At 33.6% G+C, this 19,069-nt stretch overlaps 1 long non-coding RNA gene across 2 annotated transcripts in view; it reads left to right on the top strand.

Moving 5' to 3' along the window:
* The window catches only part of LOC145680972 (uncharacterized), a 405,154-nt gene that overhangs the window by 366,176 nt on the left and 19,909 nt on the right, over positions 1-19,069 (top strand). Inside the window, exon 3 of one of the 2 annotated variants that reach the window (XR_014130703.1) lies at positions 7,296-7,437. This is a non-coding gene — a long non-coding RNA (uncharacterized LOC145680972). Of the gene's footprint in view, positions 1-7,100; positions 7,438-19,069 lie in introns of those variants that run through there. The other variant, XR_014130704.1, reaches the window with a different exon arrangement.

Raw genomic sequence — 19,069 nt, 5'->3', positions numbered from 1 at the left:
TCTCCCTCGTCCCCCCAACCCTAGTCCCGCCAGAGACACCCATGTCTACAAATATGAAATAAGAAGCGATACAGAATACAACATTGATTTAGAAATTGTATTACTTACACACTAGGATGTATCGAATTTACACTTTTTTTAAAATCAGCTTACTCTTACTTGTTTCTACAAAATGGTCTTCACATAACGTGTGGGAAATCGCAGGTGGATTGGTCGGTTTCTTCCAACAGCCTAAAATTTCAAAATTTATTATAAAATGCACAATTGTAAATAATAATAATAATAATAATAATAATAATAATAATAATAATAATAATAATAATAATAATAATAATAATAATAATAGTTATGAAATAACCTTATCCATAGCGGCATTTTCGTTAGAAAGGTAGGTATACATTTTACGTGAAAAAAAAAAATCAACTTGATCGCGATCGGTCAGGCATTCAGCTGCCACCAATGGCTTAAAAGTTCGACAAATGTACTTAAAAAGTTATTTACTTTCATTGTTTTATAAAATTAATTATAAATGTTTCTGTTTCTTGTGAATGGTTAATTGAGTAAGAAACAAATCTTTTGCATTCGCAGCTCTGCCCTTATTTGAAACGTTGGTTGGTGAAAATAAATCAGATTACTAGGGAAGGGAAGAGGGGATGCAGTTCGAGTTGTTTCGCCCACCCGTACATACTAACGTTGTATGTGATAGTGTAGTGTATATATATATATATATATATATATATATATATATATATATATATATATATATATATATATATATATATATATATATATATATATATATTCTCTTTCGATTGTAGTGTTCTTAGGATAAATCCAAGCCGCGCTTCTTGTCTACATACCGCAGATGCCGCCCCAGTCACCAACTACATACTTTTTACAGTATAGTAAGGATGTAATAGATTGAACAGCTTATGGGGCTGTCTTCCATTTTATTTTAACTTCTCCAAGCTCAAGGTTTTAGTGAGTGGTGGCTCTGCCAGTGTACATATTGACCATTTCATGATATCAACATAGTTTGTCGCATGTAAACTGAATTCAGGAACGACAAACTCACATAACGGTACGCGATCACCAGATGGGGTCATTTGTCTTGCCTCCAACTTCTTGGCCAGTCAACAGTGATCTAAGTAGAATCTCGAGATGATCGTACAACTAGTGATGTGAGGTGGAAAATTTTCCGGAAAATTTTTAACTATATTTTTCCGGAAAATTTTCCGTTCCACAAAAATATTAGTAATGAAGTAACAATTTCTAAGTAATCATAAAATTGATTGAATACATGTATAGAAATGTTAAAAAGTGAAAGATCGTTTAAAGAATCTGAAAATTTTCAGGGCTCAGACAATTTTCAGTACTATGTAGGAACAAGTGAAACAATTTTTCATGAATCGAAAAATTGTCTGTCCTGTATGGAAAAATTAAAAACTTTTTATGAGACGGAAAATTATCATCATTTTGAAGCAAAAAGTAAAACAACTTTTTGTGAATCGGAAACTTTTATTCTTCTGTAGAAACAAGTGAAAGGGATTTTCATAGATCGGAAAATTTTCATTATGATATAGAAACAAGTGGAAATAGCTTTTCATAAGCCGGACAATTTTGGATATTATATATAGTGATGTTAGGCGGAAAATTTTCCACTACATTTAACTGCACATTGAGCAATAAAATTTAATTCCTGTAGAGGAAAGTTAGTCAGCAACAAGTTATAATTTTGCAATTAGCTTTCGGGAACCGGAAAATTTTTTAATATTTCAAGTTGGGAAGTAAAAATTTACATAGTGTTTTTCTCTCTCTTTTTTTGCTAGCTCCTTCGTTACTAAGCGGTTAGCATACGCACTTTTGGCATGGGAGACCTGGCTTCGTTTCCCGGCGGGAGCTCATGTAGTTCGGATTCCACGTTAATCAGTAGGTCCCGTCTCATAGCTTCGCTGCTGAAAGGGATGTTAAACTCAAAATCAACTAAATTCAACTCTCTCTTTTTTTCTCTCTCTTTCTCTCTCCCCCTCCGTTGTGTGTGTGTGTAAAGTGCAGAGAACATACATGGAGTTCGTAGAGTAGAAATATTCCATTCTATTATTTAAAATTTAAATTTATTAAAAGTGGGATGAATATTTTCCGATTCATAAAAACATTCTCTACTTATTCCTACATCGTTGTTTAGCCTTAAAATTTATTGGTAATAAATATTGTCTTAAAAAGTTTCATGAAGTGAAAATCTAACGATTCTTCATTTTCTCAAAAAGGTTTCAAAAACTTCAAACCACCTTTGATCTCACAAAATTATATTTTGTCAGTTCAATAAGCGTATGACGAAGTTTTCTCATAGCTTTGCTACTTTCCTAGATTTGCATACCGCAACATGTATAAATAAGTAAAGATAATATAAAGTGCCCACTGTAAATTTTTGACTACCCAAAATTCGATTTTAAGAAACTCATGAAAACAAATACTGACCATTTCCTGAAAATAAACATTTATTTATTCATAGTCATTCAGAAGAGAAAGTGAAATAACTAATACGGAAGCTGATTTGTGTAGTTATTCTTCCAATAAAATAATTTTTAAAAAAACGTAAGAAGCTGCACTATTAGCGCTGCGTTCTAAACACAACAAGAAATTTCATTTTAATTTACAAAATTATATATATATATATATATATATATATATATATATATCCTTCTTCTATCAAATCGTTATTATTTCTAATACATTTTATACATAATAATGGTAGTTTTACAATACAAATATCTGCTCTAAGATGTTGATTATACAAAATTCCAATATTGAAATTATGATTTACGAGTATTAAACACAATAAAATCAAAGCATTTCTTCTCATTTTCTGTTACATAAATAATCTTCATGATTAACTTTAATGTAGTTATTTCATTACATAGGCAGGCCTATATGTGAAGAAATAGTGGAATTTTCTGTTTTTGAAATATTTGATAAATTCACAAATGTTTCTTTTCGATTTCTTGTCACATTTCAAGAATTGAAATTGGATATTTGTTCTCTACGAACTCCATGTATGTTCCCTACACTTTATACACACACACACACAGAGAGAGAGAGAGAGAGACTATGTAAATTTTTACTTTCCAACTTGAAATATTAGGAAATTTTCTGGTTCCCTAAAGCTACTTAGAAAATTATAATTTATTGCTAACTTTCCTCTACAGGAATTCAAATTTGTGGAAAATTTTCCACCTAACATCACTATACATAATATCCAAAATTTGCCAGCTTATGAAAAGTTTTTCCACTTGTTTCAACATGGCAATTAAAATTTTCCGATCCATGAATATTCCTTTAACTTGTTTCTACAGAGCAATAAAACTTTCCGATTCACAAAAAGTTGTTTTACTTTTTGCTTCAAAATGATGAAAATTTTCTGACTCATAAAAAGTTTTTAATTTTTCCATACAGGACAGACAATTTTTCGATTCATGAAAAATTGTTTCACTTGTTCCTATAGCACGGCCAACAAGAGATGGTGTCTGACGTTTCTTACCACATGTGGTGGGACATTGCTGCCCCTACTTTGATACCAGTATTACCAACCACGATCACTCTGTCTTATACCATTAATTAAATTGCCACTACAGTTGCACTGAAAAAAAAAAACCTTGACACACGAGTAGTGGCAATGTCACTGCGAGCTGTCAGAGACGTTCTCTTACTGGACGCACTACACATACTACCGAAAATTGTCTGAGCCATGAAACTTTTCAGATTTTTTAAACGATCTTTCACTTTTTTACATTTCTATACATGAATTCAATCAATTTTATGATTACTGAGGAATTATTATTACTTTATCATTGATATTTGTTTAGAACGGAAAATTTTCCGGAAAAATATAGAAGAAAAATTTCCACCTCACATCACTGCTAAACAACGATGTAGGAATAAGTGTAGTATGTTTTTATGAATCGGAAAATTTTTCGTTTCAAAATTTTCCAGAAATTTTTCATCATTGCGTACAACCCATTTCTACGAATCAGTGCATCAATTTCTGCATCAGTGCATCAGTGCAATCAGTGTTTCCTTATAATTTGCTTCCGTTATACCAGAAGTCATGATGATTTGGCACAAATGACAATCTGCTTCACAGTATGGTTTACGGATCACAGTGAACGAGATTGCGTACTGTTCTACATGATGTACTGGACGGTGACTTTAAGTTCATCCACTAGTTCTTTTGTCCTTAAGTACAAACGCAACACTCTATATGCTGTAGTCAGTCCCCTGGATTGATGAATTTTACTGGGTTTCTTGTCAGTTATCCCAATGGGGCATTTTCCTGAAGAAACTACCTGGCAGATGCTCAGCAAATGTGTCTGATTGGTGCTCAATGAATCCTTTGTGAAGCTGAGATCCCAGTCTACTGGAAATGACTAAAAACTCATAAATGACAGCTCTCCGTAGATTGTAAGTACTGATCAGATTGGACCTATAAACTTATTTGGGTCGGTAATCTTGTCGTCTACAGATTCAATCAAATGACGAAATGAGAGCTCATTTGTGTGTATTATACAGGCGATTCTCTGAACAGGTTTCTTAAGGAAGTCTTCAATATGTCCATTGCACTATACTTTCAAGAGAAGCGACAATGTTGGTATGATTAATTGATCAACATGTAGACTGACCGAGCCACCACTGACTAAACACTTGAGCTTGGAGAAGTTAAAACAAACTGTTAAAAAAGCGATAAATCTATTACCTCCTTATTTTCTCATATCCGTACTGTAGAAAGAATCTCGTAGTTGGTGACTGGGGCGGCACCTGCAGTATATGAGCAAGAGGTGCAACATAGATTTATCCTAACAACACTACTATTGAGAGAGAACATGCTAGAATTAGTGCTAGAATTAACACAAAAAGCAATTCATGATATTAGAGTAAGGATATGATTCTGCACTATCACATATAACATTAGTATGTATGAGTTAGTGAAGCTCGAACTGCAACCCCTGTTACCCCATAGTGAGTTATGGGTTATTTTCATCAATGTTTCAAATAAGCTTAGAGCTGCAGATGCAAAAGAACTATTTTTTAAGTTAAACGCTCACTAGGAACACAAACATTGAAACTTAATTTTGCAAAACAATGAAAGGAAAATAACTTTTGGAACATTTTTGTGCAACTTTTAAGCCATTGGTGGGAGTTGAATGACTGACCGATCAAGGTGAGATTTTGCACGTAAAATATAAACCTTTCTAACAAAAAATAGCAGTAACGATAAGCTAATTTCATAAAAGTAAATATTTTAACCCTTAATTGATTACGTGAGGTCTCACGGACACCTAACATATTTTTTTTTTCTTCTCTCTGTAGCAGACGATTGATCTTGAATACGTGCCACTCCTAGTATCTTCCTTGCTTGCAATTGGCTACAAGTAGCTGTAGAATTCGGATGTCTAACCGTCATTGTTACGTTTCCTTGCAGTTAGTGGAGTCCCAGGGACCACACGTCACTAATTGTGTTACTATTTTGTTCGAGGACAGTGTTCATGAGTTGAGTTCATTTTGAGATTTTACGTCCTTTTCAGCAGCGAGACTATATGAGACATAACCTACTAATCAACGTGGAACCCGAACTGATAAGAATCAAACCCTGGTCTCCCACTTGAAAGGTTAGTACGCTAACCGCTTAGCCACGAAAGAGCTCGGCAGTGTTCATATTTTATACATTTTGAAGACATTGAACTTTTTCTCGTTCAATATGCTTGACAAACCTGGCCCATCTAATGTGAATGTGTATGAATTTGAATTTACAGAAAAAAAGTTAATTACATGTTACACGTTTCACGTCAAAAAATGAAAGTGATGCAGTAAGAAGTAAGATAGAACAGACCTTTGCAAAATTGGAGATACTAATATATACTTCAAAAATTTTACAAATTTGTCAATGTTTTACATTCCATTGACAATAATTTTGAGGAGTTCGTTTATTATTATTATTTGCATATCAGTATCAGTGTAGGCATATATAAAGCTATCTTTATTTACATTAGAAAACTTATACCAGACTGGTTTAAGCATGTTATATCCATGCACATTGCTATATTTCTTTATTATATCTATGGTGCGTTATGTCCTATAGCTACAATGTATAATTAAAACAAGTTTGTCTTTCAAAAGTAATTGTGCTCCTTTTAATAATTCATAATTAAAAAGGAGTCCCAGGGAGGAGTCCTTAGTATGCACTAAAAATTCACTACACCAGTTGAGGGTTAATTCTTTTTTTTTACAAAAAGTATTTTTAACATTTTTTTAAATTTAGGCTGTTGGTGCCACCTGAAGAAACTGGCCGATTCATCTGCGATATTTTACAGAAAGATACTAAAAGTACGCGGTTTTCAAAAAAGTGCAAATTCAGTGCATCCTGGTATGCAGATTCAAACAAACCGACTCCTCTGAGAAGGGAAAGAAAATGTCCGCATCCAAGGTTTCTATTATATTTCTGGTTTTCAGTACGTTTTATGAATTTGACATCACTGTATTCTGCAAGATGTCAACCTACAAATAAATTGTTCTCAAGATTTACACGTCCATTCGTTTTCTGACGGACAATACTTTCTTGAACTAATACTAACAACGTGACATTGAAAGTATGTAAAATGGAAGTGATTGGCTCATTTGTTGCCTTGCGGCTAACGCTGTTGGAGCGTGTGTTGCTGGGAATATAATCCATTGGTACTTTAGATCGAATCCCATCTAAGACAATTCCTTGTTCATTCATCACAACCTCACACTTACGTAAAGATGTGATACAGAATGAATTACTGAATTCAAGCTATATCTTCTTTCAAGATAGAAATGAATTTGGCATATTATTATCGTTCACAATATAGTTTTCTTTAAATTAAAATTAGAGTGAATTACTCAACTTTCTTTTGCATAATTGTATTAATTATTATTAATTTATTATGTATCCTTGAACTTGAATACCTTGACCTTCATTGTTCTTTTTTCACTTCAAGCTGTTATGGTTTCCTATTATAATGTCATTTGAAGGCAACATTAAGAGCCAGGTAAGCACAATCTTTCTGTATCCTTTAAATTGTTTTACTCTAGTCAGAATGTAAGGTTTCTGAGTAAACAGAGTGAACAAATTGTTTTGCAATTATATCCTGCAGACTTGTTCATTTGAGCCATACGTAAATGTACCGCCTATTATTAAACCAACTTTAGCAAAAGCTTTCCTCTTCTCATCTCGTTTTGTAAGTTTATGTCCTAATTTTTATCTTAATTTCATCTAAAAGTTATGAGAATTCTTCTGCGCTACGAGAGGTCAACGAAGGGTGTGATGCAACAATACGCAAACCATATTTGAGGCCTTCAGAGCACAAAGAAAGCAAGTTCAATCGCCTAAGTTGTGAGAAGGAGAGACATGAACTTTGTACGGTAGGTTTAAGTACATGAAAAATTATTATTATTATTATTATTATTATTATTATTATTATTATTATTATTATTATTATTATTATTATTATTATTATTATAAGAACTATTCACAGTATCTGGACATGAATCTTTTGGGCTCTGAAAGGAGCTTTAGATAGAGATCTTAAGGAATGTCCAAAATGACCATAACTGAATTTGAATCCCTTATGCACTAAACGCATCAATTGAATATATTGTGTAATGCAGCGGTGCCCACAGGGGGGGGCTATGACGCAAACTGCGTCATTGAAATATTTGGGGGGGGGTAAAAATCTATATAAATACGTTTGAGGGGGTGTAAAAATTAATCGAAAAGATTTTTCTTCATGGAAGAACACCTACGGATAGACAATTGAGGGGGATGCGTCATTATGTTTCTCGGCTCGGCTCGAATTTAAAAACTACTTTTCGTTCAGTGAGCAGGACTATTGAAACCCAAGTAGCAAGCTGGATCCCACTTTGGACAATACAGGTTCTGTCTCATCTAACCTCAGTGTTGAAAGGAATTCAATCAACGCACAATATTATTAGAGGGTTGAATTATATAATCTAAGAAAGTAAACTGGCATCCATTTCTTAGTTAAATTTGCATTCGTATATACTTCAATTAAAATGATTTCATTACCGTTGCAATAGCTCAGAATTAATACTTCATTACAATTGCATTGCATAAACCATTTACACTGATATCTATCCATAACAGATTACAAAGGATAGAATTCATTATGTAAAGGTTTTTTTGCGGTACTTCTAGCTTTATCATTAAGGCGGCAGACTACTAAATATTTTTGAAAAACTAATACCGGTATTTTTTCTTTTACCCGTTTTTCGTAAGTGGAAAGAGATAATAAAATGTAACTTACCACAATAATAGATAATGTTATTCTACACCCGAAAATTTGAATCGGAAGAATATTCAGTGGTGCCATCCATAGAAATTACAGTGTGATCAGAATTTGAATTACTCAAAAATCTAGGTAAAGGCAGTGACTAGAAAAATGAACTCAACAGTAATTGATGACTTATCATTATGACTATGTTCTTTGCTTACTACTTTTTAAATAATATTTTTATTTATTTTTTAATAAATTATTTATTTTGTAATAATTTATGTAAGTTTAATAAAATAAATAGAGATATTATTTAAAAAGTAGTAAACAAGAAACATAGACAGGTTGATAAGTCATCAATTACCGTTGAGTTCATTTTTCTAGTCGCTTCCTGTACCTAGATTTTTGAGTAATTCAGATTCTGGTCACACTGTAATTTCTATGGATGGCAGCACTGAAAATTCTTCCGATTCTTATTTTCGGGAGTAGAATAACATTATCTATTATTGTGGTAAATTACATGTTATTACCTCTTTCCACTTACGAAAAACAGGCAAAAGAAAAATTATTAGTTTTTCAAAAATATTTAGTAGTTTGTCCCCTTAAGTAAATTCTACAGAATTGACGTAATTGTAATTGTATTTACAGAGCACAGAACTTTTACAGTGAGTAGCACACATTCCAATCAATTATCAAACAGATAAACAACCAATCGTGTTACTCAAAAGACAAAACTATGCTTCAGGGCCGTAACTTGTGGGGGCAGGAGGAGCAACAGCCCTCCCAGGGAAGCTCCCCGTCGTTCGAGGGGAGCCCATTTTAAGACAAAATTTTCTTACTCCATATACGATACGAACATGAAATTATAAATAAAGCATCAAACAGGTTCACTACATTACATAAACAAAACAGTATACTTAAAGTAAATAAAACAAAAATGAGTCGTGGGCCCATTTCAGTAAAAACTTTTTACTATTAATGGCCCTAGGAATAACATTTATTCCTATGGCTTTGAGATTTGTCAATAGTGTCTCCTTAATTAATTCGGCATGTATGGAAAGGGCCCAGGGGCATTACTACTGGCCCATAGACCTTGCCATGCGGGAGGGCCCACAGACTCCGGCAGCCCAAAAAAGTAAGAGAAAGGTGGAAATAGGGAGCCCAAGAATTAGAAAAACAACTTTTTCTAGGAGTCCAAATAAGAGTATTAATGATCGCCCCCTCCCCCCAGAAAAAATCTAAGTTACGGCGCTGGTTTTACATAAATTGTATTGTACAGTCTGTCTCAAGTGTTATATAAAGCATATTTTTAATTTTCCTATCTTTTAAACTGTACGCGGTCAACATATAAATCCTTCACTGTTTATGATCTTTGTGCATATAAATATTTCGTGGACGTTAATAAGCTTCCGTGTTGAAGTTTGAAATGAAAATAGAAACGTCAGAATAACGGTGTATATACGTATTTTCAATATGGATAGTTAAGCTGACTGAGTAACTAACCATATTGAAACAGTAACAATAAATTTTCAATCAGGCTTCATGATTTATTGCCTTATTAACTCGTAAAATACATGTTCTTTTTCTTCACAGCCATTCCCTTAAGATCTTCGTTGGATGTTACATTATAGTATTTTCACAGTTTTTGGACGACTGTAGTACTTTCGTGCATGGAGGCTGGTCCTGCTAGGTTCAAGGGGGGCCGGTCCCCCGAATATTGCTTAAGCCTTCATATGTGTATTAAAATCCTCATTGATGTCTTGTTAGATGATATTTGACAATATATACAGGGTGGACAATTTATCTTGATCATCCGCTATAACGGACCAACCAAAAGAGAGAGAAAAGCGAAACTTTGCACGAAGCAACTATAAGGAAAGGGACATCTTTGTATGTATTAAACAGAAAGACCCAACAAACAGTGTTGCCATCCCAATATAAAGTTATAGTTTTTTTAAATGGCACTACGTCAGATTATTAAATATTTCAAATCAACATGTCAAACGTAAACTTAAAATACACTTTTATTATTCGAAGTTGCAAACTAAGCATGTTATAGTATCACACGCATCCAAAGTTCGGAAGCCTCTAACGCACATAGAGCACAACATAGATGCAGAGGATAATACACATCAAAAGTACTTTAGTGTTGGATACCATGGTCATGGTGTGACTTGTTCCGAATGAATAGGTACGAAGTTACCAGGGCTTGAAAATTTTATTTTTCTGAAAGCCTTCATTTTGAAAAAATGCTGAGATAAGTACATATCTAGTTACTTGTATGGTTTGTAATTGATGTGTAAATTATTTTGCCTTTACAGTACTTCGATATCTCAAACCATTTCGGAGATATGAAAAACATTGATAAAGTTGCAACACCGCTGAAAATGGCGTATATCAGTGGCTTCTGAGAGATCGTACGTTTAACCCTGTAGCTGAAGAATTTCTAAGAACAAAGACACTTAAAATAAAAATTACCGTTACCCCCGCCCTCCATTAATCTTCTCGTATGTACAGAGCAAAGTAATTTTCTTCAAATAAATCAATTGTTTTTGGCTATGAAAAATTTGTATTCTACAAATCCGCCCTTCCAGCTGAAATTTGCAACGCACACACATGCTATGCTAATAGAAATACAAAAGATATAGAAATCTTATCTGCATGGTTTATTTTCGATTGCCAAAAGTGGGTGTTGCCAAGGGCATCCATCTGGGGGCAAGGTGGGGCGCTCGCCTCCCCTAAAAGGAAATTATACTTGGGATTATCGAAAACTCAATAGAATTTTTACATTAGTTACAGCAAAATTTGAAACTATATTTGAAATGTCGCTTATACTTGCCCCCCTTGGAAACCACAACATGGGCGCCCATGGGTTCTGCTACTTAAAGTTGCCACCGTTCATTTTGTTTTTGGTATAAATTGTTTATAAATCCTGAACAAACGAAAATTTTATGAGAACAATCGTGGACAAACGATCTGCATGATTTAATTTTCAAATTCTGAAAATGGGTTCTGCCAGGTTTAAACACATACTTTGTTTGGCTTCTTTCTTTCACGCTTGGTTTAGTGATGTGTGTATGTGTGTTTGTGTTTGTGTTTGTGTGGTGATGTGTGTTAAGTTTATCTCGGTATAACAAACGGTTTTGCGAACTCGAAATATTTTAACAACCGGTTCGCCCGAACCGGTGCGAACCGGCTGAATAGCACCACTGGGCGTATTTGTGAAAAATATTTAAAAGGATTGTTGTTTCCCTTCTCTTCTATAGCATTACACTAGTAGCTTTTAGTAGCTGTATTCGCAGTTGCAAACTTCAGCGTTGTTTAGATCTATGGGCGACATCAATGATGATTTTAATACAAATATAAAGGCTCAAGCAATATTCAGAGGATCTGCCCCCTTGAGTCTACCAAGGTAGCGCCCATGCGAGAAAGTACTACAGTCGTTCAAAAAATGTACATGCATGAAGATGTATATGCGCGAGGATTGGGAGTAAATCATAGCAACCCACTAATATTTCGACGATCGATGACGTATTAAAATTGTATTATACAGGGTGGCAGGTAACATCTTCATCGACAACTTAGGGAGGTGATTCCTTATATGAAATGAAAGAAAAAAAATAAACATGGGACTAAAAATGTCTCCTTTCAGAATTATGAACCGCCGAAAATTCGAAAATTCACGTTTCGAAACGCTCTGTCTTACAAACTACAGGACCGATCCCAAGCGGTTTAAGGAATTACAAAGGAACTAGTATGCGAACTATCTAAATATCCATGTTTTACCATCCTCCGTTATCGGCAAAACGAACTGTAAATAGGAAATTGAGGTATAGGGATGCTCCTTTAAATACTAATAACTCGTTCGTTTCGCCGATAACGGAGGATGGTAAAACATGGATATTCGAGTTGAGTCAAGTCGAGATTCGAGACATGTCTCGATTCGTGCACATCCCTATCGATGTTACAAGGACTTGTTTGATTACGATAAACTTTCAAAACAATCTCCTGCATTGTTCACAGCATGCTGCAATCTTCGTGGAAAACGTGGAATACCATCTGCAGAATTATCCTCTGCACCGTGCCTGAAGCGGTTGATCTGTTCGCGCACAGCATTTTCAATATCCAGGCGGGTTGCATATCGTCTTACAGACAGTGGTTACTTCACTTTGGGCATGAGGTCAAAATCATATGATGACAAATCCAGAGAATTTGCTGGGTGCTTCCAATCCTCAGCGGCATAGTAGATTGATACACAAGCCATCTTATGTGACTTTGCATTATCGTGCAGTATGATTGCATTATGCAGTAGATCTAGATGTCTCTTCCTTACAGCGCGTCGTAGATGGAAGTCTTTGTAATACGCTTATGAGACTGTGGTGCCACGAGGAACGAAATAAAAAAAATAAATACTCCAGTAGTAGAAAATGGATCGATCTGGGCCATAAGAGGCCAACTCAGGAGCCCCTAGGAAATCGAGCACCTTGAACCGTGAACCCACTTTCTTTTACGACCTCCATTTTAGGGGTGAATTTATTCCCTTTTATGACCACTTTTTAGGGGGTGTACTCGTTGTCTTTTATGAGCACATTTTTAGGGGTGAACTCGTTCCCTTTTATGAGCATATTTTTCCAACCCCTACGAACACATAACATAACAAGGGTATACTCGTTTTCAACCCCTATTTTAACATAGCAGAACTAGTAAAAGAGTATGACTTATTTTTCAACCTTAATTGAAGATAGCAGTGAATAAATAATATTCAACCCCTATTGGAACATAGCAGATAATACATAAAGCAAGGGTGAACTCGTTTCCAACCCCTATTTGAAGTTAGCAGAGAATACATAAGACTACGGGGGTGTATTCCACCCATGAACATAGCAGAGAATAGGGGTGTATTCCACTCTATTTGAACGTCGTTACCTTTTACGATCATATTTTAGGGGTGTACTCGTTTTAATGTAACATAGCAGTGGACCTATTTTTCCACCCTTATTTGAGCATAGTCCATTTTTAGTGTGAGCTCGTTCCCTTTTATGAGCATATTTTTCAACCCCTATTTTAACATAGCAGAACTAGTAAAAGAGTATGATAACATAGCGCATCAGACAGAGACTACGAAACATAGCAGGGGTGAACTCGTTTCAACCCTTATTTTAATTACGAACACACAGCAGAGCATTCCAACCCTATTTGAACATAGCAGAGACTATTTTCTTTTACGGGGGTAGCAACACCCCCAACACTCCTCCTTTCCCATCCAGGGCTTGGGACCGGCAATGGCGGAGTTTAAAAAAATAACATCATCATACTCTCATAAATGAATAAAGCATAATATCATTAGCATCAATAGTAGTGAGTGAGAATTTGTTTAAAAAATCGTGCAGTGAATAACCAGATGCACGACATGCTAGATATAGAAAACAGTAATGTCCACAAAATTGAGATAAATCGCCTTGAATACGTCTATTATTCCATGTATAATACAGACAGTTTCGTTTTAAAAACCTTATATGATGTTGTTTATAGGGAGGTATACCGTAGCTATCGAAATACTCTCCCACACACATATTAGATATATAAACAGCAACCCAATGTTCACCAGGTTTATCACTAGAATCAGTATTTATAATTATGGCGGCTGGAAATGTATGAATAAACAAAGGTAACTCATCAGCAGCATATACACCAATAAAATGATCTTTAGGCAAATTTTGTTGCAATGCTTCATAAAGTTCAATTGTATTTAATATTTTTTTTAAATTAATATATATTTTTCTCTGGAATTTCTAATTCTGAAGAGAATTCACCATAAATAATTGCTGTTATAGGAGATGGCAGTGCTTCTTTAAAATGAACCTCTAAACGTAGCCCTACACTTCCTTGCCGTTGTGGACTAGTATGAAATGCAGCACTTGCGCTTGAATCAGGAGTTAAATCAAACACCAGTAGAATATAATCATTAGGATATTCAGCGAGTGAAATATTATTACCTTGATTTGAATAATAAATACCTGAACCTGTAAATAACGTAGAATATGCTTGTACATATAGATTATTATCAAAATCCGGTTGTAATGCTTTGAATGGGACTGCCGTTCCATCAACATACAATGTAAAAAATGACATACTAAAATGTTGAAAATTGAATGGATTTGTTTGATAAGTACCATTGAAAGCAGTATTAGTAACAAAACCAATAATAATACGTTTAGGCACTATGCCTGAAAACAGATCTGGAAGTGTACTATCCATAATTCCTTGTGGCAGAGTTTCTGTCTTCACCTGCACTCTTGTTATAGGATATTTTATTCTAAATTTAGGATTTTGTAATACTTTATTTTGTGATATTTTAACTGCTGGTGATACATCAACCTTTTTCACAAGCAATGTTGCATCTGTAATTACAACTTTTCCATCAGCATCTGCGTCACCCATTAGACAAAATGTAGGTTTAGCTGGAATTAGTTTAATACGCAATTGTACACCACTCAGTAAAAATTTCTCCTGATTGAAAATATCAGCATGAATATAACCCAATAATTCAAATGACTGACTTAAAGCAGTGAGAAGAAAACGTTGTTTAAATCCTACATTAGCATCGGCCACACTGTCCATATGCCCTGCAGTATCTTTAAACCACATTGATGTTTGAAGATGCGTTGTTTTAGCTTCAGCATTATAATTTAGTAGTTTTTCAATATACGATCGATATGGATATGTATGTGAAGAGTAGGAAATAAGTTGATTATTTAAATATAATTGCACTTCACTGAACATTGCATTGAGAAAATCATTTACAGGGCCGATTTTCTTATCGGCAGAAGTTAAATTAAAACCATCTGATTTAGTAATTTTACCTTTAATATAAAACATTGTGTGCGGTAAGTCAATATAATCATCCCCATGACCGGGGACTACAAATTCTATTGGTGCATTATCAGATATTGAAGCCACAGGCTTATATGGAACTATTTTATTACCTATAATACTGGTTTGAGTGGGTAAACCAGCAAATAAATCTAATTCTGATTTCATACACTCACACTGCATTTTTCTCTTTTTCTTACTATTATTATTCACACATGGTAAAATTTACAATACCGTATAACGTCTACGAAAATGTAATTTTACACATACACTGCCATATTGGAAAGGAAGTTTATTACCTGTACTATCTCTTAAATCAATAATAATTTGATCAAATTGTTTACGTTGCACTGGCACATAATGAGGATTATCAAAAATATGTACATTATTAATACCATGCGCTGTAATATTTGTATTTATAATACGTAACAACGGAGCTATGGTGTCACTTACCATTTGTGGTTCTACAATATCACTGTAAATATACATAAGTGTAGGTAGCGATTTTTGTAAATCAGGTGGATAACGAGCATGATGCACAACTGCAATATCTTCTTGTTGTATGTGATCAAAGCCTAGTATTCTGGCTAGTTCAGGAGATAGACGTACTTCTATATGCTTCTCTTGATCTTTTATTACTCTACTGACTTCGATTCGTTTTACTGATGCTTTAACTTTTAATTGTAAATTTAATATATCACTTTTATGATTAATTGAGATAGAATATCATCAACATTATAATAGTGTCCTGGTAAGATTTTAGTTATGTTCCAGCTTTTTGTATTCATGAGACGGTAATAAATATTAATTGTATATTTGGAAACATTCTGAAATGAACTTGTATAATGTACTTCAACAACAGCTGTTTCCCACACTCCCTTTTCCAGTACAATAGGTTGATATAATTTAGTAGTATAACAAGCAAGAGTATTTTGAGGAAAATATTCCATAGAACTATTGCTAGGAAGTGTGAGATAAAAACTATCACTTTGTTCCATAATCAATCAATCAAAAATATCTTTGGATCTTTATATCCGTTTCACACCACCACCACCACTAAAATGAACTTTCTTTTTCTTCCAGATCCTTCCAACACCTGATTTAATTTATTTTGAGCTTTATTTTTTAAATTTGTTTTAGCTTCTTGCCATCGATCATGCAAAGACTCTTCAATAGGTCTATTATTATCTAGTACATCTCCTGCTACATTAATTCCTGTACGTATCAACTCTTTACCAACAGTTTTTGCACCTTGTTTTAATAAAGGAAATACAGTACGAAATAAACCTCCTAGTAAACTACCAATGCCATAACCTTCTTGATATGCTGTACCTTTATACACGTTATAATCACCTCCTGCTTGATGTGTGTAATAATTAAAGTACGGCTCATTCATCTTTCTTTCTTTCTATATACTCACAAATATCAATAGATTACAATAGAATATTAGTATTATTGCTTATAAGTACACCATTTGCGTTTACGGGGTGGAGGACCATCCTCTTCGTCCTCTGTGAGTTTTCTAATAAAATCTATTCGTTGAGGATTACCAATGTACTCTAAGGGTATATTGGCTTTTGCTAATAACGTAGCAAAAGGTTTCCAGCCGGCAACTGAAATATTTTTCTTACGACATCTAACAAAATCGGATATCAAATCCACTATATTTGCACCTGGAATTAATTTATTATTAATATTCACATTTCCATTATCGTCCCATTGAATATTTGGATTTTGTTTTAATTTACGTAATAAAGGTCTTGCTTTACGTTTACAAATTTCAGGGAGAGTAGATATTATTTCATCCTCCTCCTCCTCCTCATCCTCTTCTTCTTCCTTGTCCGTAGTAGTAGTAGTAGTTGCTGTTGTTGTAACTGCTGCCGGTTTTTGAATTATATTTAAATATTTTTGTAAGACTTCTCTATATCTTATCCATTTTTCTTCTGCATTTAAACTTTTATTATTTAAAATTTCTTTCATTTCATCATCAAGATTAGATATCGTTTGATAATGATGTAATTTTTCTGGTGAGATTAAAATAAGTTTTTGTGCGTTTTGCATAATTATTTAATTAAACTAGATAGTATACCTCCTAAAATAGGTGCAAGCAATGCAGTAAGAAAACCACCTTTTTGTATAATTATTCGTTTCTTTTGTTTTAATGATGGACCTTTTTTCACCAAATATCTCAGTTCCTTTTTATATTTTTTAGCTTATTTATCTCTGTTTTATTTAATGGAACATTTCCCTGTAATACGTTATAGGAACATTCACAAATAGTTCGAATTAAATCAGGATCTGCATTTTGTAAAATTGCCTTACGTGCTTTCGGTTTTGACTTTGCTAAAAGTTTTAAAATGTGTATTTTCCTTACTAATCATTTTTTACGGCTATTAAAGCACAAATAGTTGTTAGAATATAAACCATATTGCAATTATTTTTTACAGGCACATAAACATAATTAAAAGAATCTGTTGGAAAGATATTTGTTCGAACTCGCTGCTCATCAGGAGTATTTTGTTTTAAATCAAAAAGTAAATAACCATGTGCAATTCGAGTTGCTTCTTGAATAAATTTTGTATTACCTGGATATAATTGTCGTGCGAGATAATTAATTTGAGCTTGGTCTCTAGGATTTTTGAAACAAACAATATAATGGCAATTTAACGAAATATCCCGCATTCCTTTTTGTTGATGAAAAATATTCTGTGTTATAAATATTACACTTATATTTCTATGATGGCTACCCTTAGTAAAAATATCTACAATCCGATGGTCACACTCACGCATTAAATCATCAATAATGACAAGATGTGGACCTTCGTGTGCTTGAAATTCATTATTTTGAAGTAAATCATCTTTAAACGTACAGCCTGAAAGAGTATCATACAACGGCTGCCATTCACCATAACACCATACAATATTTTTAAATAACTTACTATAATGGTCAAGAAATGTTTTAACAAAACTTGATTTTCCATAGCCTGTAGGACCTGCTACCATACATGTAAAAGGAATTTTCCATTCCATCTCTATTACAGATATATTACATTTATTTTAAATAGCGTTTTTAAATATTTTGCTTTCTTTTCTCCTTTACATAAAAAAACAGAACAAATTTGATTTAATATACTTTTTACTTGTGATACTGATAGACCTCGTGATAACGATGACAATTTAACTAAGCAACGAAAATTTACAGTGTTGCTAGAATTTAAAATACTTGTGACGACATGCTTCACCTATAAATTCTTGACTTTTCTGTTTTTACAGTATAGTATGTTTTAAATCAATCCAAGAATTTTCACTTTTTGGCAGACCTAACCATTTCACATAGGCCTTATTATTTTTCTTTCGCAAAACTTTTTCAATTAAATATGTTTTTGGAAATTTCGTTAATTGTAATTCGTGTCCGTAAAATCTTCCCTCAATAGGTTTATTATTTCAGTCTACTAAGTGATATGTTGGAGGATTAGTGAAGAAAACTAGCAATTCGAAAAATTTCTGTACTCCAATTGCGTGTAAAACCTCTATCAAAACCAGGACGCTTAAGTTTACTAATTCTTACATATTCACCTATCTTAAATTTACTTTTTCTGTTTATCACAGAAAACTTTTTGCAATAGATGTTTGTCAATAGATGTTTTTCATTTTCTTTTTTAATAGAGTCGATAGGTTTCATTTTAATAGTGGAATGAATAGTATTATTATATTTTTGTAGTAATTCCGGCAGAATGCCAATCCATTTATAATTTCCCTGCAATGTAAATTGTCTCCACATTAAATTACGTAATGATCTATTAAATCTTTCAATAATACTTGCTTTCACATCACTGTACGTGGAATAATGTTTAATACTATTTTGGTTCATTGCCTTCTGAAACTCTGAA

Source organism: Thermobia domestica, chromosome 3, assembly GCF_964235325.1.
Source record: "Thermobia domestica chromosome 3, izTheDome1.hap1.1, whole genome shotgun sequence".
NCBI classification, from domain to species: Eukaryota; Metazoa; Arthropoda; class Insecta; order Zygentoma; family Lepismatidae; genus Thermobia; species Thermobia domestica.
The sequence above is the reverse complement of the archived record's forward strand: the minus strand, read 5'-3'. Positions and strand labels throughout refer to the sequence as shown.